The 27,150-nt window shown below is 43.6% G+C and overlaps 1 long non-coding RNA gene and 1 pseudogene across 1 annotated transcript; both read left to right on the top strand.

Annotated features, from left to right (window-relative positions):
• Positions 1-22,132: 22,132 nt before the first annotated feature.
• On the top strand, positions 22,133-24,779 carry LOC131227946 (uncharacterized). Its single transcript, XR_009162641.1, has 3 exons — positions 22,133-22,349; positions 23,869-24,600; positions 24,715-24,779. It is a non-coding gene; the product is annotated as an uncharacterized LOC131227946 (long non-coding RNA).
• Positions 24,780-24,915: 136 nt separating this feature from the next.
• Positions 24,916-26,571, top strand: LOC131226922 (kinesin-like protein KIN-13A; annotated as a pseudogene).
• The last annotated feature ends 579 nt before the right edge of the window (positions 26,572-27,150 follow it).

The following is a 27,150-nucleotide window of genomic DNA, read 5'->3' as shown; positions in this document are numbered from 1 at the left end:
TCCGTTGGAAAATCGATCTCCTTGTGCTTCATTTTGATGGAGGGAGATAAGAAGTGGATGGCTTAGATGAAGGATTTTTTGGGATGGGAAGTGGGCCACCAAATCACATTTTTCTCTCCATGAGAAGGCTTAGACGTGAGATTTTCCTTGCTTGGGAATGTAGGTTTGAGAAATGAGAGAGAGAGAGTAGCTTAGGTAGGCCATGATTACTTGTAAGAGAGGGTGGCTAGCAATAAATGCTTGTAAGAAGGCTAGGGGTAGGGTGGCTATAGCTAGGGTAGGGTGGCTATAGCTAGGGTAGGGCGGCTATAGCTAGGGTGGGGTGGCTATAGCTGGGGTAAGGTGGCTATAACTAGGGTGATGTCATCCATTACCCTCATGATTACCTAGAGATTGGTGCCACATGGGATGGGTGGGTCCTGCAATATGCGGTCCACGACTATTATAATGCACGGTCCACATCTTATGATTTAAGTGTCGGGTTGGTGCATGAGATGCGACGTTGGAACTGCGGCGACGGTGCAGTCATAATGGTACTTGGCTTGGATAAGCTGACTCAATTCTACAGGATATGTCTTAGGATCACGCGCAAACGTCGATTATAGGTCGCAGGTTGCCGGAATTCGACGGGAAGGATCACGATAGTCGACGGAACAGTACGGACTAGGATACGGGTCTTACAGCTCTCCCCACCTAATAAAAATTTTATCCTCGAAATTTGCACTACCATCGCAGCTAACCGTAACTCATAAGGAAATAGAAAACATAACATCATGTATAATCAAAACACAGTACAACATACAATCAAACATCGAGAAGATAGGGATAGCGCTCGCGAATCTCCGCCTCGCGCTCCCAAGATGTCTCATCCACACTATGATGGCCCCACTGCACCTTTACCAAGGGAATGACCTTGGTCCGCAGGACCTGCTCCTTTCGATCGAGGATACGAACTGGCTGCTCAACGTAAGAAGCGTCCTCATGAACCTCCAACGGCTGCCAATCAATAACAGGCACCATGTCTGACCCACACTTCCTCAACATAGAGACGTGAAAAATGTTGTGGATGCCAGATAACTGAGACAGCAAGGCAAGCCGATAGGCCACGGTGCCAACGCGCTCGGTGATCTCGAAGGGTCCTATAAATCTCAGGGCAAGCTTGCCCTTCTCTCCAAAATGAACCACACCCTTTATGGGTGAGACCTTGAGATACACATGGTCCCCAACAGTAAACTCCAAGGGACGACACCGATGGTCAACAAAACTCTTCTGCCGGCTCTGAGCTATGCGCATCCTCTGCCTGATGATGTCAATAGTCTCTGACGTCTACAGCATAAGCTCGGGATCTAGGAGATGCCGCTCTCCAACCTCGGTCCAACAACTAGGAGATCTACATGGTTTGCCGTATAATGCCTCAAAAGGAGCCACGCCAATGGTCACCTAATAGCTGTTGTTGTACGCGAACTCAGCCAATCGCAGGTGCTCGTCCCAATTACCCGATAAATTAATCACGTAGGCCCGAAGCATATCCTTAAGGATCTGGTTAACCCTCTCGGTTTGGTCATCGGTCTGCGGATGATACGCGGTGCTGAGCTGCAAATTAGTGCCCATCGCTCTCTGGAAGCTCCTCCAAAACTGAGACGTGAACCTCGGGTCTCGGTCTGAAATGATCGAGACAGGAACGTCATGTAGTCTAATGATCTCATCAACAAACGTCTTGGCGAGCCAGTCTGTATATCAAGTCTCACGAATCGCAAGAAAATATGCCGAATTCGTCAGACGGACCACGACAATCCAGATGGCGTCATGACCGCACTGTGTCTTCGGTAAACCCATGACAAAATCGGTAGATATATGCTCCCACTTCCACATCGGGACGCTCAACGGCTGCAATAGACCAGGGGGTCTCTGATGATCGGCCTTGACATGCTGGCACATGTCACACTCGGCCACAAAACTGGCTATCTGGTGCTTCATCCTTGACCAAAAATACTGACGCCTCATATCGCGATACATCTTCGTCGAGCCAGGGTGGATAGAAAATCGTGATCGATGTGCCTCGGTCATAAGATCTCGGCGTAACTCAGGAATATCCGGGACACATAATCAGCCTCTGAAGCGAATTTCACCATCAGACCCAATCTGTCAATCTGTCTGACTCTCATATTTTTCCTTTCTCGGTAATTCTGTAATGACTCATATGTCTGCTGAGCCTCGATCACCCTAGCGACAAGAGAGGGTTGAATCGATAGGCTCGATAGTTGAACGATAGAAGACTGCAGACTAAACTCGAAGTCGTACTCTCCTATATCCTCGATCATTCTTCACTCCCGAATCATCATGTGCGCCACCAGGCCTCATGGCTGACGGCTGAGGGCGTCTGCCACCACGTTCGCCTTACCTGGGTGGTACTGGAGATCAAAATCATAGTCTTTCAGGAGCTCCATCCAACGCCTCTGCCTCATGTTCAGCTCGGACTGAGAGAACAGATACTTCAAGCTCTTGTGGTCCGAGAAGAGCTCGAACTTCACCCCATAAAGATAGTGCCTCCACACCTTCAGTGCAAAGACCACTACCGCCAGCTCCAAATCATGCGTGGGGTAGTTCAGCTCATGGACCTTGAGCTGACGAGACGCATAAGCCACCGACTTCCCGTGCTGCATCAGGATAGCACCCAAACCAACTCGCGAGGCATCGGTAAATACAACAAATCCATCACTCCCAGAGGGAAGAGTGAGGATAGGAGCGGACGTGAGACGGTCCTTCGGCTCCATAAATGCCTGCTCACAAGCGTTGCTCCAACCGAACTCGGCACCCTTCCAGGTCAACCTAGTCAACGGGGCTGCAATGCGAGAGAATCTGTCACGCCCCAAACTCAGAAACTGGGCTCACAAAATTTTTGATCACCGAATCCGGCGCCGACAGCCTCCGTAGAACCCCATTCTCGGCTCCCAGCGCCCATTCGCCAGGTTCCGATCCTGGGATGCTACGAGGAGGATTTTTAACATCAGTTTGATTCGTAATAAGCATAACCAACAGCACAACCCACAAACAATAACCAAAAACTTCATCACATTTCCACTATGATCAAAAATTTACAAGCACAATGAGCATAAAGGGAAATGCAATGTGATGAACAAAACTCCAAAATAATCTGCCACGTGCTCAAGCCTCAGCGCTGCTGCGATCCAACGTCACCTGCACGCAACAGTCGTGCATAAGCTTATAGAAAGCTTAGAGGGTGGTGAAAGTGTGTGCTTAAGGTGGTAATATAGTTATGCAGTATCAGAGTAATGCGGAACATGCTGATGAAAGCCAAGAATACCATTAGCCATACCAAGGCCATGCGGTGCAAAGCATGAATAATGTCGGCCATACCAAGGCCATGCAATGCGAAATACAACTCAAGCATACAAATCCTCATCTAAGTCCACATGTCAATATGGCTTAAAATCTGGAATATCACTGGGGTCTAGTACACTCCAAGCCAGATTGTCGCCCCATTGCGCGTAATAAGGTGAGTGGAAAAGACCTCACTATCCGCCTGCCAATATCGGGCTCGGCTCGTCAATAGCGGACCCATTCCTTGAGCTGGTCAGACTCAGCCTAGCATTGCCCCCTCCTCTCGGGCGGGTAAGGCCGCACCCCCTCCCAATCGACCACGACACAGTGAAAAGCGCAACCGTCTGGTAATCGGCACTCGGCGCTCATGCACCCACTCAGTCTAGACGTTGGAGCAACCTCTTGGTACCATAAGGGTTTAGGAACTTTCACCCAGGGATATCTATAGCACCCCATGTAGAACAATATTTTTGGTATCCAATCCTGCCAACCATGATACGTCAGTGGAGGCTACGGCCCTGATGTCGCTAGGGCGTATAGTAACCATATCACACAATGCGAATGCATGAGTCATACTATCCAGTCATACAGCAATCCTGCGTTTATCATGCGCTCATGTAGGGCAACACCCCCTATCTAGGAGCCCCTAAACAATCTGCCCGAAGGCATATGCTATGATTAGTCACTCCTCATATCAAGCATACATATGATGCATATGATTATAAGTTATGGAGCTATACTTGAAAAGGCCTAGGTATATGTCCTAGAGGGGGGGGGGGGGGGGTGAATAGGACAATGCCAAATAAAATTTAAAACAGCGAAATTAAATAGAATATGATAGCCAAAGTAAATCACAATGCAGAAAAGATAAATAACCTCAAAATTCAGATCTTGAGAGGTTGATACAAATGTTGTTCTAAGGACAACCTTACACCAAAAACCAGAGTTTATGGTAGGACAACCTTATTTCTAGAAAGGTCTTTGTATCAAATCTCAAATCGAAGAGGAATACAGAATTAAATACAAACTGAATTGAAATAACTTGTAATTACAAATGTATTGTTCTAGAGACAGCCATACACCATAAAAATGGCAGGGCAACCTTGCTGGAACAACTTTCAAAAGAAATTAAATATCAAGCTGATAAAGGAATAGCAGAAAATAAATTCTAAACTATTGTAACATTCTCACAATGGTTGAATTAAATGATTACAACATTCACCACCATACATACATCCCATAAAAAAATAATTAAAGATTAAAAGAATAAATCAATCAACCACAACACAAGGGTTTATAGTGGTTCGCCTGTGTGTTCACCAACTGTTAAACAACAGCCACACAAAATGCTACTCCACTCCTAATATCCTCACACAGGGGATATTAGCGTTCACTAAAAATAGGTTTTCCCAGGTTCACCCAAAACCTTTACAATTGTGTCTTTGTATGTAGGCTTACACAATTAAAAAAACCCCACTTCTGAGTTTTCCTGGCTCTCCTCAGAAAACCAATACAACAAGATTTTTCTGGCAAATCTTGAAAGAAACCAAAACAGAAAGGAATTTACAATTAAATGTAAAATACCTAATTATCTCCTTCGTTGTAGCAGCCCGGTAGAACCAAATCAGAGTAGATGATTGAATGTCCAAGTTCAATGTCCAGTACTCAATTACAATGGTTCTAATTCTAATAGATTTTAAATTAAACTGAATAGGGCTTGCCTTAATTGATTTTGATTCCAAAGAAAGGGAATAATAATTCCTCTTATCAAATCAGATTGGAATAGCAGAAACAAAATTAATTAAAATAAAGCTAAGGAAAGAGAATATTAAATAAGCACACTTAGCTTAGATGGAGCACAGAATTATCTCTCAGAAGTTCGACGAAGATTGGCTTGAATAGATTAATTAATTCGATGATTTCTTCTGAGATTCGTGCACTATTTATAGGTGAACAGATCGTGTCTTCGACTGGTCTAGGGAGCTCTTCGACTAGTCGAAGCAACAACAGATATTTGAAAAATCTGGCAGGATATGCTTTGACCGTTCTACGATTGGTCGAAGGTCACCTTCGACTGGTCGTAGGTCACCTACGACTAGTCATAGGTTTCCTTCGACTGGTCGAAGAAACTATTAACCATCGTTGGAATTCGAGTCGAAGATGTTCGACTGGTCGAAGATGCAGTCGACACTGTTCCTACGACTAGTCGAACAAATTCCTGGACTAGTCGAAGCCTAACAGATTTTATCCGAAATTTGTAACAAACTCACGACTGATCGAGAAATTTCTTAGACTGGTCGAAGCAAGTCTAGGACTAGTCGAAGAAGGCCTAGGACTAGTCGAAGAACAGACCAAACTCATGTAAAATAAACATTCGGTTTATGTATCCGAAATGACCTACTTCTAAGGTCAACCTATGGTCAGTCAAACCTCAATCATGAAGTATGGACATTGAAACATTAGGAACAAGTGACCTTGAAGTATGAGCCTTGAAGTCTTGATGTAGATCAATCTTGAAATCTTGATGTAGCTCAATCTTGAAAGAGTCTTGAGTTCTTTACAAACTGCCTTGTACTCTTCTTGAAGTCTTGCAGCTTGAGTCTTGTCTTGTGAGCAGTGCTTGTTGTGAGCTTAGCTTGTTCATGAATGTTGATCCTTGAGAGAGCTTCACTTATGCAAGTTATATATAACATAACAGTGATTTTGGCACCACAAATTTGACAACAGACAGGGATATAAACTATAGCACTTACAATACTACACATGTTATAAAGTAATGAGCTATCCTTACACCAAAGATGGACTTAGACGGCTTACACATAACCAGTATGGGCCTACCAATGGGCCCAAGGGAGAGTTGTAATGTGGACATTTAACCAACATTATATCTACAATGTGGACGTCAAACCAGCATTGCTCCTAAGGCATAGTCCGTCGTAAACATCATCACATAAACTATGTTGGGATCACACATTGAAATGGACCTTAGGTGCATCCCATTGGGCCTTAAATGCATCAAATGGGCCATATCATATGGGCCTTATATTCATCAAGTGGGCCACATCAATGGGCCGCACCAATGGGCCTTATGTACATTGCAATGGGCCATAACCCATGGGCCTTATATATATATATCAAAGTGGGCCTCAACCACAGGTCACAAATACATTAAGATGGCCTCAACTAATGGCCTTATACAAATCTCCAAAATGGTTGGACGGTTTGGATGAAACTCATGCATCGTGGTAGGTCCCATAGGGATGGAAGGTATAAATTAATCACATACTCCATGGTGGAGGTCCATATTGATGAAAGGTGTGGGCACAATACATACATAAGTGGGTCCTAAGTAGGACCCACCAAAATGTTCGTTTTTCCACCCGACCTAGGCCCAACATAATGTTTATTTTCCATCCAAACTGTTCATAAGGTCACATGGGCCTAAGGTCCACTGTAATATTTATTTGCAATCCCATCTATTCATAAGGTCAGGTGGACCTTGGGGGCCCACTGTAATATTTATTTGCCACCCAACCTATTTCCTTTAAGGTCACACGGCCAGGGTGGGGGACCCACCGTAATATTTATTTACCATTCAACCTGTTTATAAGGTCAGGTGGACCTGGAGGTGGGCCTGGGGCCCACTGTAATGTTTATTTCCCATCCAAACTGTTCATGAGGTCACGTGGACCTGAGTGAAAGGAGAAACACAAATTTCCTCTTGATCCAAACTTCTGTGGCCCATAAAAGAGGGTTTCATTGGTAGAGGTTCAATCCCACTGTTTCCTGCAGTGTGGGCCACCTGAGCTGCCGATGGAGCTGAAATTTGGAGGGGGCCCACTGCTGGGAGTGGCCCACCTCATGAACGGGTTAGATAACAAATAAACATTAAGGTGGGGCCCACGGCTAGAGCCGTGGTCGCTGGCCAGTCCGTCTGCCGTGCGCAGGCAGCGCCTGCTGCCTTCTGACACAGCACCTGCTGGTGCTGTTGTGTTTTCTTTTTTATTTATTTTCTTTTTATGGTTTTCACAGGTGGGGTCCACCTCTTGAGAATCCACTCCGTCCAATGGCCCTCCATGGCTCCAGATAAGCAAAACAAGCCCAATATTGGGCATATTTCAGCGTATAAACAATCAGGGAAGGTTTCAATGGTGAAAACCACCATTTGATATGGTATGGCCCGCCAGGACCTCGGGTTGACACCATTTTTTGGTTGAATGCCTAAAATGAGGTTGGGAAAAGAATGGATGGCGTGGATTGAAGACATACATCAAGGTGGGACCCAGATGAGTGGGTCACCCATAAGCTTTGGGAACAAGATGAAATTTGTGATTTTCAACAAACGTCCAGCGTCCAGGGATGCTGAATGGTCTGGCCGTGCAAGGTGGGCTTGCTCAGGTGGGCCACCAATGATGGATGGTGTGGGTACTACACACATGAAGTGGGTCCCACTTATAGGCGGCTTAGACAAAATACATACTTCATAGTGGGGTCCATGCAAGTGGGCCACACAACCTCATTATCATCACACATAAAAAAAGAAATAGAGAGGGAGAGAGAGAGATAGAGAGTGGGACACGTGTGATGGAGGGACCCCGGCACTATGGGCCCTCCCTTGCACTAAATCATACATCAAGTGGGTCCCATTACACATAGGCCCATTAAATCAAAATCCAACGGTGGAGATCCCTTCTCCACTAAATTAGACGGTCTAGATGACCCTAAATATGCATGGAAAATAAACATCATGATGGGGTTCATGGAGAATGGCCCCATCATGGAATGATCATGATGATCCAAGTGGGCCATCGGCCACATCTCAGGGTTCAAAGTGAGATCCAAACCATTGATCGGTTGGCCTCACTTGGCCCATCTTTAAAAAAATTAAAACTACCCTATCAAAGCACCCACTGCTTGATCTTCTTGCTCCCTTGGCTTCCTTAGCTCTTTATGCTTCTCTTTGATGGAGGAAGATGAGAAATGGATGGTTAGGATGGGAGATCTAGGGATGGAAAGGTGGGCCACACTTGTAGCTTGGAAGAGTTGGAGAGGCTCATACGTATAGATTTTTTTTTCTTGCTTTCGGGAGAGTTTGAAAATGAGAGAGAGACTTGTAAAGGGAGAGAGAGGGATGAGTGATGGATGTGTTGATGTAGTGAGTGATGGGTGTAAGAGGCTTTTTGACTTTTGTGGCTAATGGTGTAAGAGAAGTATGGCTTATGTAAGAACTTTTTGACTTTGGGGCTTGCTTGGGAAAGGGTGAAAGGTGATGTGTACTTGACATGATGGGATGGATTAATTGATTGATTGAGGTGACATCTCGTAGAGATTCTCTCGGGTTTTGCAACGCGCGGCATTTTCCTCGCACCGAACGCTGGCCCACATCTCCCGACCACGGTATCGCCTCGGCGCGCGAGTTGTGGCATCGGAACCGCGGTAACGGCGCGGTCGCTATGGTAAAGGTCTTGGGTTGAGTCGACTCGGGTTGATAGCATGTGAATCAGGGTCGCGCGTAAATACTGGTTAAGGGTCGAAGGTTGCCGGAATTTGACTGGAAAGATCGCGGAAGTCTAAGGAACGGTACGGTCTAAGATACGGGGCTTACAGAATCCCTCAATAAAACTTCGATAGTAGCCCGCCAAACCAAGAAAACTGCGGATCTCAAATGCGCTCGTGGGCTGGCCCCACTGACGTACGACATCAATCTTCAAGGGGTCCATGGTGACACCCTGCCTCATCACCACATGACCGAGGAACTTCACCTCCTCCTGCCAAAACTCGCACTTCTCCAACTTCACGTATAGCTGGTGTGCACGGAGGGTCTATAATGTAATCTCTAGATGCCGCTCATCCTCCTCACGAGTCCTCGAGTAGATTAGAATGTCGTCGATGAATACTACAACAAACTAGTCGAGATATGGACAGAAGACCTCGTTATCAACTGCATGAATACTGTGGGCACATTGGTCAGCCCGAAAGACATGACCTGGAACTCAAAATGACCATAGTGCGTCATAAAAGCTGTCTTCGGGATATCCTCATCTCGAACCCGAACCTGATGATAACTGGACCGCAAGTTTATCTTCGAAAAGAATTGCACCTCCTGCAGCTAATCAAACAAATCATTGATCCTCGGAAGTAGGTACTTTTTCTTGATTATGACCTTGTTGAGCTCGCGGTAATCTACACAAAGCCGAGCCATCCTTCTTCTTTACGAAGAGTACCGGTGCTCCCCACGGTGAACTGCTCTGACGGATAAAGCCTAACTTGCGCAACTCGTCCAACTGCTTCTGTAGTTCCCGTAACTCTAATGGTGCCATATGATATTGGGCCTTTGAAATAGGCGCGGTACCAGGCATGAGATCTATCTGGAACTCAGTGTGCCGACGAGGTGGTAACCCTGAAATCTCCTGGAACACATCGGGAAAACCACAAACAACCAGTAGCTGTTCGATACTCAAAGCAGCTGCTTCCTCAACAGCACACGATAATAGGCAAGAAAGCAGCTCTCCTCTAGGCTCGGCAACAAACTGGAACTCTGGCACGCCGGGTATACAGAACGTGACTGTCCTCGCAGAGCAGTCTAATATGGCGTGGTACTCGGTGAGCCAATCCATGCCCATGATAACATCAAAATCGGACATCGGCAATACGAATAGGTTTGCAAGCAAAAAGATATCCCCAATCAGAACGGGGCAAGACGAGCAAAATCGGTCTAATACTACAGTCTTCCCTAAGGGTGTCGATACTGACAAACCCTCACGGGCAGACTCCATCGGCAAACCGGTCAATCAACAAAAATCAGCGGCCACAAAGGAATGCAATGCACCAGAGTCAAACAATACACGTGCAATGCAAGTAGAAACAGGGAGAGTACCCTCAACGACCCCTCCTGATGACTGAGGGTCCTACTGGGCAGCATAAAATCTGCCCTGGGCCTGCTGGGGAGGTGTAGGTCCCCTCTGAGGTCTCTACTGATGCTACTGCCACTGTGGCCGCCCGATCTGCTACCTCTGCTGCTGTGGGGGAGGCCTTGGAGGCTAGTGCTGTGGTCGCTGCTAATGCTGTGGTGGCTGTTGTGGAGGCTGATGCGGTGTCCTCAGCTGCTGCCGCTGTGGATGGGGACACTCGTGTACGTGATGTCCTGTCCTACCACACCCAAAGCAAGTACCTGCGAACGGTCCCGGAGGTGGTGCTGGGGGTACTGCTGGTGCTCGAAATGCTGGGCGGGTCGTGTGTCGCTGCTGTGAACGATGCTGCTGCTATTAGGAACTACCAGAGGGCGCCTTCCTTTTCTAATCTCCTCTCTGGTCACGGGCTCTCTGTAAACTGGCCCAATCTGACTCATAAATCTGTGCCCTCTCCACGATCTGCTTAAATGTCGGAAGCATGTGCCCGATCACACGACTCCTGAGGGTAGGACGCAAACCGTTCTCAAAATGACGGGCCTTCTGCCCCTCATCATCAACAAAGTATGTCGCGAATCTCGACAATGCTACGAAACGAGCCTCATATTGGGATACAGTCATGTCTCCCTGGATCAGAGTCTCAAACTCTAATGCGCGCTGCTGTCACACATGCTCGGGAAAGAATTTCTGGTCAAACCGGTCTACAAAGTCCTCACAGGTCCACTCAAAATCAGCCGCTACCAATCGGGCTATAGATGCCCACCAATGTTGAGCCTCACCCTGGAGAAGGAATACAGCTAATGGGACTCGCTGCTGGGTTGTACATCTCATGGTGTCAAATATCTTCTCCACCTCGGAGCACCATATCTCTGCTGCGGTCAGGCTCGCCCCAGAAACGTGGAGGATCGTGCTATCGAAAGTCCTTGAGAAGGGCGCTTGCACGCTCCTGCTCAGCCTCGGCTGGTGTCATAGTGGGACGCTTGCTCTGCCCCTGAAGAATAACTGTTATCGCTTGAAGCATCTGCTGCACCTGGGTGGCACTCACTGGTACGGTCAGATCCGCACCGGTCTCAGGTAAGGGAGTGACATCCTCGGGCTGAAAGCAGGGATATCCAGTGGCGAAGCGGGAGTCGCAGGTGGTAAAGCGGGAGTAGCAGGTGGTGGAGCGGGAGTCGCAGGTGGTGGAGCGGGATTCGCTCGGGTCGATCTTCTAGCCATTATGTCCTAAAGGAAGGAACAAGGGCCTATCAATCTTGAGAATTCTCGAAGGCATATATGTTAAGGGTCTAGGTCAAGAAATCGCTAAGTTATTCGGACTCGGAACCTTTCCACCCTAAATTCATAGAGATATGTGATGTGATCCTTAGGTATTCCCAAGTTATGCTCTGATACCAACTTTTGTCATGCCACAAACTCAGAAAACGGGCTCACAAAATTCTCAGTCGCTGAATCCGACGCCGATAGCCTCCGTAGTGTTCCATTCTCGGATCCCAGCACTCGCATACCAGATTCAGATCCTAGGATCCTATAAGAAGGATTTTCAGTATAATTTTTTTTTGTAATGGAGCATAACCACAAGCATAACTAAGTCACAAAACAACATCACCACATATCCACTATAACAAAAACTTGAAGTACAATATGAAAGGGAAAATACAGGGTGATCAAAAAGCTCCAAAATGATCAGATGCGCGCTCCTACCTCAACGCTGCTGTTGTCCAATGATACCTGCACGCAACGGTCGTATATAAGCTTACAAGAGCTTAGAGGGTGGTGTAAGTGTGTGCGCAAGGCAAGGGCCAAGTGTACAATATCAGAGCAATGCGAAAATATGTTGGTAAGTCCACGAATGCAATCAATTATACCAAAATGATGTGATGCAAGGCATAAATGCTATCGGCCATACCAAGGCCATGCGATGCGAGGCCTACGTAGCCAAATGTCATATGCGAGATGCAACGCAAGCATGCCAGTACTCATCAAGTACACATATCAGTACAGTTCCTCTCTGGATATCACCGAGGTCTAATACACCTCACACTGACTGCCTCCTCCCTAGTTGCATAGTCAAGCAAGTAGAAAAGACCACACTATCCACCTGACCAGTAGTCTGCCAATACCTACCAGGCTCATCGATAGCGAACTCATTTGCGAGCTGGTTAAACTCAGCCTAGCTTATAGCCTCTCATTAGGGCAGATAAGGCCACCCCCCTTCCAAGCGACCACAACACAGTGGGAGACGCGGCTACTGGTATTCGGCACTCGGGTGCTCATGTATCCACCCAGTCTAGACGTTAGAGCATCTCCTGGTACTAAAAAGGTTCTGAAACTTTCACCCAAGGACATTCTAAGTGCCCACAGTGCTAAAACCAAGCATTTTCGGTATCCGATACAGCCATCCATGATGTGTCTGTGGAGCCATGGCCCTGATGTCGCTAGGGCGTGCAGCAATCACGACACACAATGAGAAATGCATGAGTCACACCGTCGGTCATGTAGCAATCCTGCGTGTACCACGCGATCATGTCAGGCACTCCGTCTCATAAGGAGTCCCGTAAATGTCTCAGCCCAACGGCTTATGCTATGATCAAACATTCCTCAGATCAAGCATACATATGATGCGTATGGGCATGAATTATAGAGTTACACTAAGCATGTTATAAGGTGATGAATTATCCTTATAATACAGATGGGCCTAGATGGCCTCCACACAACAAGTACGGCCTATCAATGGGCCCTAGGGAGAGTTGTAATGTGGACATTTAACCAACATTATACTTGTAATGTGGACGTCAAACCAACATTGCTCCCAAGGCATAGCCTGCCACAAACCATGGAGAAATCACGCATTGCAATGGACCCTAAGAACAACCAATTAGGCCTTAGATACATCAAATGGGCCATATCACATGGGCCTTACATTCATCAAATGGGCCGCATTAATGGGCCTCACCAACGGGCCTTATGTACATTGCAATGGGCCATAACCCATGGGCCTTAGAATACATCAAAATGGGCCTAATCACATGGGCTTTATGAATCTCAAATGGACCACACCAATTGGGCCCTATGTATATCAAATGGGCCGCACCAAATATAAGTGGTGAGAATGATTTCCACTATTAAAATTCCTAAGGCCCACCATAACATATTTTTCCCATCCCACCTGTTCATACATTAACATAGTGATAGATGAAGTGGAAACAACTATCAGCTTAATAGGAAACTCCTATGGCCCTTAGAAATTTTGAACGGTGGACGTCATTGTCCACTACCTTAAATGGTGGGGTCCACTTGAACTTTAGATCTGACTTTTTCTTTAGCCCATACCATAAAATGAGCTTTTAAAGTGGCTGGATGGTTTGGATGTAGCACATGCATCATGGTGGGGGGGAGTCCACATGAAGGCCCACCATCCTGTATACTATATATAATATAATATAATATATATATATACAATGTTGTATATAACATTATATATATATACACACACACACACACACGCACACACACACACGCGCGCTCACACACACGCGCACACGCCCACACACGCTCACGCACACACACACACCGTCCCCTGGACGGACGGTGTGAATGAAACCCATACATCACTGTGGGTCCCACGTGGGGCCCACCATTATGTTTACTAGCCATCCAATCCGTTGAGAAGGTCATACGGACCTGGAATGAAGAGGAAAACAAATTTCATCTTGATCCAAAACTTTTGTGGACCCAAAAAATGGGTTTCAATGGCAAACAGTTCAACCCCACTGTTTCCTCTGATGTGGGCCACCTGAGTCTTGGATGTGGCTGAAATTTGGAGGGGGCCCACTGATGGAGGTGGTCCACCATATGAACGGGTTGGATGGTAAATATACATCAGGGTGGGGCCCACGGCAGGGGCCGTGGGTCACTGCTGTCCGCCCGCCCACATGGTAGCGCGCCTGACACAGCAGCAGCAGTAATACTACTGTTGGTTTATTCTTTTTTTAAAAAAATGAGTTTTGTTGTGGTTTTTCATGTATGGGGCTCGCATCAGCTGAATCCAGCCCGTCCATTGCACTCTATGGCTCAAGACCGTCAAAACGAGTCCAATAACTGATATTTTTCGGCACATAAAAAAAGTTAGGATGACTTTCAATGGTAGAAATTATTATTTTACATGTTATGGCCCACCCAAAGATCGGATGGACTTCTTTTTTCGGCTCATCGCCTAAAATGAGTTAAGAGAGGGGATGAATGGCTTGGATTAAAATTATACATCAAGCTGGGGCTTGAATGAGTGGCCCATCCCAAAATCTAAAAAGAATCTTTTTTTTTTTTACAGTTCACGTCCAGCGTCTCTGGACGCTAGACGGCTTGGCACAACACATATATATAAGGTGGGCCCCACTCAGGTGGGCCACCAAATCATGGATAGCATGTATAAAATATATATAAAGCGGGCCTCACCTACAAATGACTTAGATCCAATACATGCTTCATGGTGGGGTCCATCTAAGTGGGCCACACTGCCATATCATCACACATAAAAATAAATAAATAAAAAGAGAGGGAGAGAGAAAGAGAGAAAGAGGGACACGTGTGATGGAGGGCTCCACCACTATGAGCCCTCCCTTGCATTCAATCATACATCAAGTGAGTCCCAATACATGTGGGCCCACCAAATCAAGGATTCAATGGTAGAGATCCTTTCTCCACTCAAAATGGATGGTCTAGATTACCTCTTTTCATGCAAGGAAAGTAAACATCATGATGGGTTCCATGGAGAATGGCCCCATCATGGAATGTTCATGAACATCAAGGTGGGCCATCGGCCACACCTAGGGTCCAAAGTGAGATCCATACCATCAATCGGTAGGCCTCACTTGGCTCATCATCAAAATATGAAAAATCTAGCCTAATGAGCACCCACCGTCGATCTTCTTGGTCAGTTGGATCTCCTTGTGCTTCACTTTGATGGAGGGAGATGAGAAGTGGATGGCTTGGATGAAGGATTTTTTGGGATGGGAAGTGGGCCACCAAATCACATTTTTCTCTCCATGGGAAGGCTTGGACGTGGGATTTCCCTTGCTTGGGAATGTAGGTTTGAGAAATGAGAGAGAGAGAGAGAGTTGTAAAGAGAGAGAGAGTAGCTTAGGTAGGCCATGATTACTTGTAAGAGAGGGTGGCTAACAATAAATGCTTGTAAGAAGGCTAGGGGGTAGGGTGACTATAGCTAGGGTAGGGTGGTTATAGCTAAGGTAGAGTGGCTATAGCTAGGGTAGGGTGGCTATAGCTAAGGTAGGGTGGCTATAGCTAGGGTAGGGTGGCTATAGCTAGAGTGATGTCATCCATCACCCTCATGATTACCTAGACATTGGTGCCACATGGGATGCGTGGGTCCCGTAATATGTGATCTACAGCCATTATAATGCACGATCCACATCTTATGATTTAAGCGTCAGGTTGACGCACGAGACACGGTGTTGGAACCGTGGTGACGGTACGGTCGTAATGGTACTTGGCTCGGATTAAGCTGACTTAAATCTACAGGATATGGCTTAGGATCGTGCGCAAATTTCGATTATAGGTCGTAGGTTACCGGAATTAGACGGGAAGGATCGTGACAGTTGACGAAACAATACGGACTAGGATACGGGTCTTACAGCCCATGTGAGTGGCCCGTTGCGATGCACATTAGGCCCATGTGATTAGGTCCGACTTGATGCATGTTAGGTCGTGTGAGCGATCCATTGTGGTGTATATTAGACCCATGTGATGTGGCCCATTGTGATCTATTCGAGGCCCATGGATGAGGCCCAATGTGATGTATGTGTGGACGTTACGTCGTGTATGAATCCCTTATATAGGCCACTCCTTGGGAGCAATGTTGGTTAGATGTCCACATTGATGGACAATAATGGTTAGATGTCCTCATTTTGACCTTCCTGTAGGCCTTGTTAAGCTCATTCGCACCATTCTCTAAGTGGGTTAACCCAAATAAGTGGGCCCCATTCGCCATAGATGGATGGGTCCCTACCATCAGATTTGATATAACCATGGCTGTGGTCTGATCTTTATATTATGGTTGATCATCCATCCATTTATAGACCCCGCCTTGTTTATATGCCGATTTGTCGAAGCCGATTGTATAGGCCGATCCCGATTGTATAGGTCGATTTTGATTATCGAGGCCAAGTATCGAGGCCAATTTCGATTATCTAGGCTGATTGTATAGGCTGATTTCATTTGTCGAAGCTGAGTATTGAGGCCTATTCTGATTTGTCGAGGCCGATTGTATAGGCCAATTCCAATTATCGAGACCGATTCCGATTATCGAGGCTGATTCCGATTGTCGAGGCCGAGTATCGAGACCGATTTTGAGTGTCGATTCTGATTGTTGAGGCTGATTATTGAAACCTATGTGATGTATATGCGACTCGTAGTTGAGGCCCATTGTGATGTGTATTAGGCATGTGTGATGTATATGCGGCCCATATTTGAGGCTCATTGTGATGTGTATTTAGTCCGTGTTTAAAGCCCAATGTGATGTATAGGAGGCCTATGTGATGAGTCCTATTGTGATGCATTTAAGGGTCAGGCAATGGAGCCCATTGTGATGTATGTTAGGCCCATGTGAAAGGCCCATCGTGATGTGTCGTAAGCTCTTGAGTGAGGCCCATGGTGTTGTATATGAGGCCATAGGTCCAGTATATGTTGGCTCTATGTGGGCCACCCCTTGGGGGCAATGTTGGTTAAATGTCCATATTATCAAGATCGATTGTCAATGACGATTATTGAGGCCGGTTATTGATACCGATTATGAGTATGTGACAGCATAGCAACATAATACATGCCCATACACATCATCTACATGTTTGCTATGAGATGTGATTGATCATTGCAAATGCCAAAGGCGGGTTGTTCATGGGATTCCCTGATAGGCGGAGTTGACCCACATGAGCGCACGGTATGTGCAAGATTGATGCATGATGGGACTGTGTGACTCATGCATCTTGCATTTATGTGACATGACCACCATACGCCCTAGCAACATCAGGGTCGTAACCTCCACAGGTATTTCGTGGATGACCAGATGAGACACCGAAAATCTGTTCTATATGGGGTGCTATACATATCCCTAGGTGAAAGTCTTTAAACCTCTTGGTTCTAGAGGTTGCTCAAACATCTAGACCGAGTGGATGCATGAGCACATGAGGGCAATACACCGTTAAGCCACGTCTCTCACTGTGTCGTGGTCGGTTGGAAGGGGGTATGGCCTTACCTGCCTGAGAGGAGGGGGCAATGCTAGGCTGAGTCTGACCAGCTCAAGGAATGAGTTTGCTATCGACGAGCTGGGCTCGATATTGGCAGGCAGATAGTGAGGTCTCTTCCACTCACCTTATTGCGCGCAATGGGGTGACAATCTGGTTTGAAGTGTAATAGACCCCAGTGATTTCCCAGAGAGGAACCGTACTGATATATGAACTTATTGAATAGGAGTTGCATACTCATATATTCATTTCATTCACTATCCACTCAGGTTGGTGGTGCGCAACTAATTATTGTGTACCTTCGCATAGCCATGATTTTGGTTGGGCGCGCGACTAACCTGAGATCAGGAGTCTACCACATTGGGTCTGACTATTTAAATTTAGGTATAGGACTGGTTTGAATAGAAGTCCTTTGTGATAAACCACGTAGCTTACGATACCACATACTATTATCCCGACTTCACACTTCAGCTTGGTCATTTCATTCGCATCGCATATTACATTGCATCCTTAACACATAGTATTTGGCTTACTGTCTCCGTATTGCATAGCTGATCTACATTGCTTCATCAGTATATGATATTGGTTTATTATATTTTTGTATTGCATAGCCTGGTTAAGGCTGATGGTATTTATGGGCTTATCAGCATGTCTTCGCATTACTCTAATATCGTATGATTTATGAACTTGCTAGTATTTCTGATATTGTATGATTTATGGGCTTGTTAGTATTCCGCTTACTCTGATTACTCTGATATTGCTTACTTGGCACTTACCTTATGCACACACTTTCACCACCCACTAAGCTTTCTATAAGCTTATGCACGATAGATGCGTGTAGGTGGCGTTAGGTCACAACAGCGGTCTTCTGGCACTTGATTTTTGATTTATGTATTTCCCTTTTCAGCATTGTACTCAAATAATTATATTAGTGGATATGTGATGATGGTGTTGCCTTTGTGATTTGGGTAATCTTATGGTTATGCTTATTACGAGATAAATGTATGCTGAAAAATCCTCCTTGTAGGATCCCAGGATTGGAATCTGGCGTATGTATGCTGGGAACTGAGAATGGGGTACTACGGAGGCTGTCAGCACTGGATTCGGTGATTAGGAATTTTGTGGGCTCGGTTTCCGAGTTTGGGGCGTGACAGATAATTCCCTGGAGCACTATCCATGGGATTATTGCCTGACCCATCGTTAAAAGACAGATTCGAGGAGAAAGTCTCGCTTTGATACCAAGGTGATGCAGGGATGGACGTGATGAGGTTGAGCACCATCTTCCTCAATGATTATTACTCTGAATCCACAGAGTTTCTCTAGACTCTTCAGAGAGATTCATCAAATCCATGAGAAGAAATAGAAAATAGAAATAAATTCTAAATAAATCATAAATCATAAATAAATTGATTAATAATTTTTTAATGTATATGTGTCCATGTTACATCATTTATAAAGAAAAAAAAACCAAAATTCATAATTACCAAAAATAGTCAATTTCTAATTCTAATAAAAATTATAATTCCAGTAAAACTCTTCTAAGCCTAATTTCTAAAAATAAAAATTTCAAATAAACTTTTGATAGAAGAGTCCTGGCATAATTAAAATTTATTTTTAAAAAGAAGAAAATCTAAATCTCTAAAAATAAGAAATTATTATAAAAATCGAAATTACTAAATATAGTAATTTTTCTTAAATTTTCATTTTTTTATATCTAAAAGTGCATGTTTTCTGGGGAAATGGATAGACGAGACCCATTTTGTGGGTCAATTCACCTCCGATGGCCCGTTACAGTAAAGATTGATAGGTTCCAGTAGCAATACCCAGATTAAAAGTTATGACCAATTTTCGGTTCACCTTTTTTTAGTCCAACCATGCTAGGAATATATTTGTGCCATGTCTTACATCACTTCCTTATCATCATCATTGTCCAATCTACTTGGATTGGCAACTGAACTTAATCCCTGGTCTGCCATTCCACTCAATTGAGAACCATGGTTAAACTTGAAAATGTTGGATTGTTAGCATCATGATAATAGCTGTGGTGGAAATTTGATACTGGCTACCATCCTTTACTTGGGCTTGGTACCTATGGTGAGAGAGAAAAAATTCCCAAAACCCAATTCATGCCTTTCTGTAACCTAATTCGTTCATTAGGAGATATCATAATGGTACCATCCTAGTTATCTCCACCAAGATTATGAGATCTGTCAGTTTGATGTCCTTGTATTTAAATTGGGCTCATCTAATTACAGTTATCCATGTTCATGTCACTATAAGAAAAAAAGGCCTTTAGCCACAATTTTTTAGCCTCATTTGAAAAAATGGAGGCTAAATGTGTTTTTTAGCCTCGATTGTTAAGGAACTGGGGCTAAAAGTTCATTTTTAGCCTCAGTTGTATAGGAACCGAGGCGAAAAGTCTACTTTTTAGCCTCAGTTGCATAGGAACCAAGGTGAAAAATGAACTTATAGCCTCAATTCCTTAGCAACCGAGGTAAAAAGTCTACTTTTTAGCCTCAGTTGCATGGGGATTGAGGCGAAAAGTCTACCTTTTAGCCTCAGTTGCATAGGAACCGAGGCGAAAAGTCTACCTTTTAGCCTCAGTTGCGTAGGAATGGAGGCGAAAAGTCTACCTTTTAGTCTCAGTTGCATAGGAACTGAGGCAAAAAGTCTACTTTTTAGCCTCAGTTGCATAGGAACCAAGGCCAAAAGTCTATCTTTTAGCCCTATTTGCATAGGAACCGAGGCGAAAAGTCTACCTTTAAGCCTCAGTTGCATAACAACCGAGGTGAAAAGTCTACCTTTTAGTCTCAGTTGCATAGGAACCGAGGCGAAAAGTCTACTTTTTACCCTCAGTTGCATAAGAACCAAGGTGAAAAATGAACTTATAGCCTCAATTCCTTAGCAACCGAGGTGAAAAGTCTACTTTTTAGCCTCAGTTGCATGGGAAGTGAGGCGAAAAGTCTACTTTTTAGCCTCAGTTGCATAGGAACCGAGGCAAAAAGTCTACCTTTTAGCCTTAGTTGCATAGGAACCGAGGCGAAAAGTCTACCTTTTAGCCTCAGTTGCATAGGAACAGACGCGAAAAGTCTACCTTTTAGTCTCAATTGCATAGGAACTGAGGTGAAAAGTCCACTTTTTAGCCTCAGTTGCATAGGAACCAAGGCCAAAAGTCTATCTTTTAGCCCCATTTGCATAGGAACCGAGGCCAAAAGTCTACCTTTTAGCCTCAGTTGCATAGCAACCGAGGTGAAAAGTCTACCTTTTAGTCTTAGTTGCATAGGAACTGAGGCAAAAAGTCTACTTTTTAGCCTCAGTTGCATAAGAACCGAGGCCAAAAGTCTATCTTTTAGCCTCAGTTGCATAGGAACCGAGGTGAAGTCTACCTTTTAACCTCAGTTGCATGGGAACCGAGGCGAAAAGTCTACCTTTTAGCCTTAGTTGCATAGGAACCAAGGCCAAAAGTTTACCTTTTAGCCTCAGTTGCATGGAAACTGAGGCGAAAAGTCTACCTTTTAGCCTCAGTTGCATAGGAATGGAGGCCAAAAGTTTACCTTTTAGCCTTAGTTGCATAGGAACTGAGGCAAAAAGTCTACTTTTTAGCCTCAGTTGCATAGGAACCAAGGCCAAAAGTCTATCTTTTAGCCCCATTTGCATAGGAACGGAGGCCAAAAGTCTACCTTTTAGCCTCAGTTGCATAGCAACCGAGGCGAAAAGTCTACCTTTTAGTCTCAGTTGCATAGGAACCGAGGTGAAAAGTCTACTTTTTAGCCTCAGTTGCATAAGAACCGAGGCCAAAAGTCTATCTTTTAGCCTCAGTTGCATAGGAACCAAGGCGAAAAGTCTACCTTTTAACCTCAGTTGCATGGGAACCGAGACGAAAAGTCTACCTTTTAGCCTCAGTTGCATAGGAACCAAGGCCAAAAGTTTACCTTTTAGCCTCAGTTGCATGGGAACCGAGGCGAAAAGTCTACCTTTTAGCCTCAGTTGCATAGGAATGGAGGCGAAAAGTCTACCTTTTAGCCTCAGTTGCATGGGAACCGAGGCCAAAAGTCTACTATTTTATCTCATTTGCATATAACTGATGCCAAAAGTCTACTTATCGGGACAGGCAAAGGCCCCACGGGCCATCGTGATGTATGACTTCTACCCACACCGCTTATCCATTTTTTCATATCATTTTAGAATACTAGAAAAAAATAAGACAGATTCAAGTCTTAAATGGACCACACAATAGAGATTAAATTCCTACCATTGAAAAATTCTCAGGGCCACAGAAGTTATAGATCAGTATGATATTTATTTTTTCACTTCATCCAGGTATATATAACCATATCAACAGGTTGGATGGAAAATAAATGGCATGGTGGACCCTACAAAGGTTTCAATGGTGGGTGTCCTTAGCACTACTTCTTCTTATGGTGTGGTCCACTTAAGCCTTTCATCTGCCTTATTTTTGATCTGGTGTTTAAAAATGATATAGAAAAATGGATGAACGGTGTGGATAAAAGTAATACATTACGGTGTCCCCTTAGTAGCCTGTGGGGCCTCCGCCTATACCAAGCTCAAAACAGGAGGGGGTAGTACTTGATCCGCGCCCTACTTTTTAGCCTCGGTTGCCTAGAACCGAGGCTAAAAGTCTACTCACCGTGCCTTGGTGAGAGACAGCGAGAGACTTGCCATCGGTAGGTTTTTACCCGAACGAAACCAGAAAAATGAAAAGAAGAAAAGAAAAAGGAGAGAGAGAGAGAGGGAGGGAGAGACCGTAGCAAGAAAAAGAAAGGAAGATGAAAAAAATGTAAAAATCAAAGATCTGATCTTCAATCGATCTCGACATCGCTAGGTACGTACAAATCTCCCTTCGATCTGTGTTATTCACCGTGCAATCTGTCATTTCTTCCCATTTCTTTGACCATTTGTCGCTGATTGAAGAAGGGAATCGCTAGGGTTTCGTGGCTCTTGGAGTGTCAGTTCCTCTCGAAATTGTGGTGGGAATCGCTAGGTTTTTTTTTTGGTAGGAATGGTTGGGTTTTGATGCGTTTCGTGGGAAAAAGTTTCAGAAAATTCAATCTTGTGCCCTTTTTTTTCCTGCATTTTGTGTGTTTTTGCCAAAATTGCTGAGTTTCTGGAAATCGCTTTTGACTTCGTAAGGGAGAGTTAGGTTTTGGATGCAGTAGATGTGGGAGAAAACCCAAAGGTTTTATTTTTTGCGTATTGTGTATGAGTTGTGGTTTGATTTGTATGAATTTACTTTGGAGTTTCTGAGATTGGCCCCTTTTGGATATCTCTCTTCGACTCTTTTGTTTGGAAATTAGGGTTTTGGCCTTTTTTTAAGCAATGCTGCATCTGGTGAATTTTCAGAGAAGTGGAAATTCAACAAGCATTTTGTCTAATAAATCAGATGCTTTGATGTTCTTTTTTGACAATATTTCGAAAGCTTAGTTACAGAATCCTTCCTTTCTCCCCTATAAAGCTACCATTGAAGATTCGACAGTAATTGGATGATGCAATCCATCTAGTTCGTTTGGTAGGTTTGATAAAACTGATTCTTTAGAACTGCAACTGATCTATTATACTCCCCTACAAATTGATGAATCAAATTGTTGATGAGATCTATTTTCAATAAATGATACCAACCATCCATTTTGTGGGCAATTGATCTGATAGTTAGAATCATCTGATTGGTGCGAATTTTGTGTTCTTACAACACTTCTTGCATTAAGCCTGTAACAATTTTGGTAGATTTTGTGGAGTACTTGTTGAAATTCAGCACTTTGGAATTTCTTGTGGAACCAATATGAGGAAAAAGTGGAATATTTCCAATGCAGCACTTGGTTTTCCACCAAGAAAAGCTCATATTGGAACTCCAAAAAAGAAAATCTTGATATAACTTCTAACATGCCATTGCCATTTATGTTCTGTACTCGTTATGGGCTGATTGATGAACATGAAGCTAGGATCTTTTGAAATCTATGCCTACAACATATCTCTAGTTGATAATTATCCAATCAGATGTAGAATCAGCTATTAAAACCAGTAGAGCAGAAGTATCTTTCAATTTAACTTCTTTGAGGGTACTTGCAACTCTGTTTTAGTGGATAGCCCTGCTGGTCTACTGTTGGATACAAATTTATTCATGCATACATGAATGATGCATGGCTAGCTAGCTTACTTGGTTGGGTAATAAGTAATAACATACATGTAGAGTGGTACAAAAGAGAGATGCTATAGTGCTCGCACTATAAGTTATAGTGCTACTAGTGATCTAGACCAATTCTTATATTTAGTGGCATTGAATATTTTCCCTATCTCATTTCTTTCCTAGAACTGTAGTTGTAAAATAATCTGCTTGTGCTATGTAGTTTGTTGAATATGGGAATGAGGGAAGCATTGTACTGCTCCAAGCCTGCTTAGATCAAGTGAAATTTCAGAGCGAAGACTTTCAGTCAAAGCCAGATCTTCTATTAGCTATCTTTAGATACTTTTTGGGTAGACTAAATTTCATCACAGTTTTCTGTGAAGCACTGAGAAGTAAAGCGATGAGTGAAGGATTTCTAGAAGGTCTCTCCAAGCAATTGCATTTGTCTACACCTGAGAAAATTGTTGTTGGTCTTGCTCTGTCAGATTCAGGAAATACGAATTTCAGGATTAGAGGTAAGTTGAGTTGCTTGGAGGAATGTATCGCACGCTCCATGAATGACATGGTGTATTTGTATGACATGAGTTGTGTTTTTAGCATTCCTTAAGTTGCTTGATTTAGAGATAAGTTTTGAAACATCTGTTCTAAGATACCTTTGTACAAAGATTCCTATTGCATTTGTTTTTTCTCCCATGGTGTTTTGCATTTAAATCTTGGTCATTTTTCCAAGGCAAAATTTCTTCATGGCACATATTGAGGAATTATGTACAAAGCTTGCTTCTGTTTCTCATGAGCAAATTCATAACATTGTTTTATTTCTCTCTTAGTCCGAGGGCCTAGCAAAGCATGTGGATTCTTTTACAAAGATGTTGTCCTTGTTATAACTCAAAGAGAGGACTCATTTTATACTAGCCCCAGTACTGGTGGATGATTCATCTGATGTCAACTCATTGAGGTACTTTTTAAGGACCACCTTTCAGTTGATTAAATATTCATGTTATTGGTCATTGTATTCTCCAGTTAGAAAGTCATATTTTTTTTACTTCTATTTTGGTCAATTTTTCTGTAGGTATTTGGAATCATTCTTTGAGTGCACTGAGAATGATTTTGATGCTGTTCTAGCTGAGATAGAGAAGGAAATTAGCATGGTAAATATTGATGTTTCTGTCTTATTGCAAGACGTTCTGTGAATGATTGTGCCAACCATAGATGCTTGAATTGGAAGCAACGAGCATGTTTAGGTCTTGTGTGGGTAATTGAGTCTTATGTGATGCTAGGAGTGAATTTTGGCAGTGAGAAGTTCTTATTGATTTCTTGTTGCGGAATTGAGGGAGCAGAGATCAATAAGAGCCTTCTAGCACTGAAGGAATGTATCCGTGCTCTTGACAATGATCAAATTCATATCCCATTTCATGGGAGCAAACTCACAGAGGTGCTTCGTGATTCTTTTGTGGGCAACTCGAGGACTCATGATTTCTTGCATTTCCCCAAATGCAGGCTCCTATGAACATACACTTGATACCTTGAGATATGCTGATAGGTATGATCATTCCAATTTTGAACCAAAACTAATTTAATATATTTTCACAGTGATGATGTAGAAGTCAAGTTTTAATAAATGACAACATTTGTGCAAATAGGGTTAAAAGCCTCTCCAAGAGTGGTAATGCTAAAAAGGATCCAATCCTAGGTCCCACTGCTGGCAAGGAATCTTCATCAGCATCGTTGTTACCTATTTCTGGGGGGTTAGAGGATCCTTTTGACCAAAACCAAGAGGTTAAAGTGGCTGATCCGAGTAGGAGAGTTGTAGAAAATTTCTCGTATAATTCTACTGCCGACTTTGATAGACACTCTTCCAGCTTCCCAGCAAATTACCCCTTTAACGGAAGGGAGGAAAGCGGGGCAACTTCTAGTTCTCTAGATTAGGAGATGGTTGATGTGAAAAATGGCTTTGGAGGTTCAATTAGTAATAAACCATTTTCATCTGCTCAAAACTCATATGATACAGCAGAGGATGAGAAAGTGTAGAAGGTGTCCCCTGGCAGAAAAATTTCAAGAGAAGAAAATTCTAAAAAGCAGAGCAATTGGACTAAGAAAGATGGCATATCTGATCCGCCCACCATCAATTACAAGCAACAGCCTATGTATGATTCTAGCTCAAACAATGTTGCACCAAAACAATATGAGCATGAACCTTGTACAAGTCACGATGGAGAAATGAATGCAATACTTGATGAGGTAGGCTTATTTTCACTCCAAGCTTCTTTTCTGTCATTTCAACATTTTTCTGTAGCCAGTTATCATAAGGCATTTTCTGTATGCAATGGATTTTCTTTTCTTTTTTTGAGTTTGGAACTGTGTTCTTGCTTCACTTGTGTAGGAAGAAGAGGCTCTCATTTTAGCTCATAGAAAAGAAATTAAAGAGACGATGGAGATTGTGTGTGAAGTAAGTCTGTCCTACATTGGCTCTCTGCTACTCTTTTAATTTAAGATCACTGAAGGTTTCTCTCTCTTTTGCTCTCATATGTTTTTGCTCGGATATCCATATGCTTGTACATGTGTTAAACAAGTCTATTTTAGACTTCATATGGTAACTATGTTTTTTTGACATTTAAATGCTTAGAAAGAAACCTCTAGAGCTGTTAAAAGTAAAATTAGGAGCCAGGGACATGCTAGTGGAGAAATCTGAACTGTCGATATGGTGGACTCCACTATAAATTATTGCTAATGGCTAGTTCTTCTTTGCAGATGCTTTCAGACAACCAAACAAGCTGTAGTTGTTCATCAGCCAAGCAAAAGTCATACCCAAATCTTGCGTTGTGACTTTGTATTATTTGTGGAACCTAATATTGTGTAATAGTTTGATTGAGTTTGTTTTGAAAACTTTAAATAGTAAACAAGTGAGATTGATTGTTTGATTGAGTTATTAACTGTTTTATTGGTGTTATGGCTTTCATGATTGATTGTTTCATGAGTGGATTGAATGAATGGATTAGTAGTTTAAATAAATATTTTAAAAAATTAAATATTTTTAGCCTCAATTCATAATCGAGGCTTGGATTTAGCCTTGGTTGTTGAGAACCAAGGCTGAAATTCCCGTGGCTAAAGGCTTTAGCCTCGGTTGTTGAGAACCGAGGTTAAAAATAGAATTAGCTTCAATTGGAGGCAACCGAGGCTAAAATTTAGATTTAGTCTCAGTTGGAAACAATGGAGGCTAAAATTTTGATTTAGCCTCATTTTGAAAAAATTGAAGCTAAAAAGGTCTTTTAGCCTCACTTGAAGAATGAGGCTATAAAAGTCATTTTAGTCTTGGTTGCTAAAACTGAGGCTAAAGCCTTTAGCCACGGGGGTTTCAACCTTGGTTTGGATAACTGAGGCAAAACTGAGGCTAAAGGCTTTAGCCTTAGTTTTTAACCTTTTTAGCCTCAATTTTGAACTGTGGCTAAAGCCCCCTTTTCTTGTAGTGCGTCTTAGATTCCTTGCATTCAAAGTAGCAATGATATAA

This window comes from Magnolia sinica, chromosome 15 (assembly GCF_029962835.1).
Source record: "Magnolia sinica isolate HGM2019 chromosome 15, MsV1, whole genome shotgun sequence".
In the NCBI taxonomy this organism is placed as follows: Eukaryota; Viridiplantae; Streptophyta; class Magnoliopsida; order Magnoliales; family Magnoliaceae; genus Magnolia; species Magnolia sinica.
This window is presented reverse-complemented; position numbering and strand designations above follow the sequence as displayed.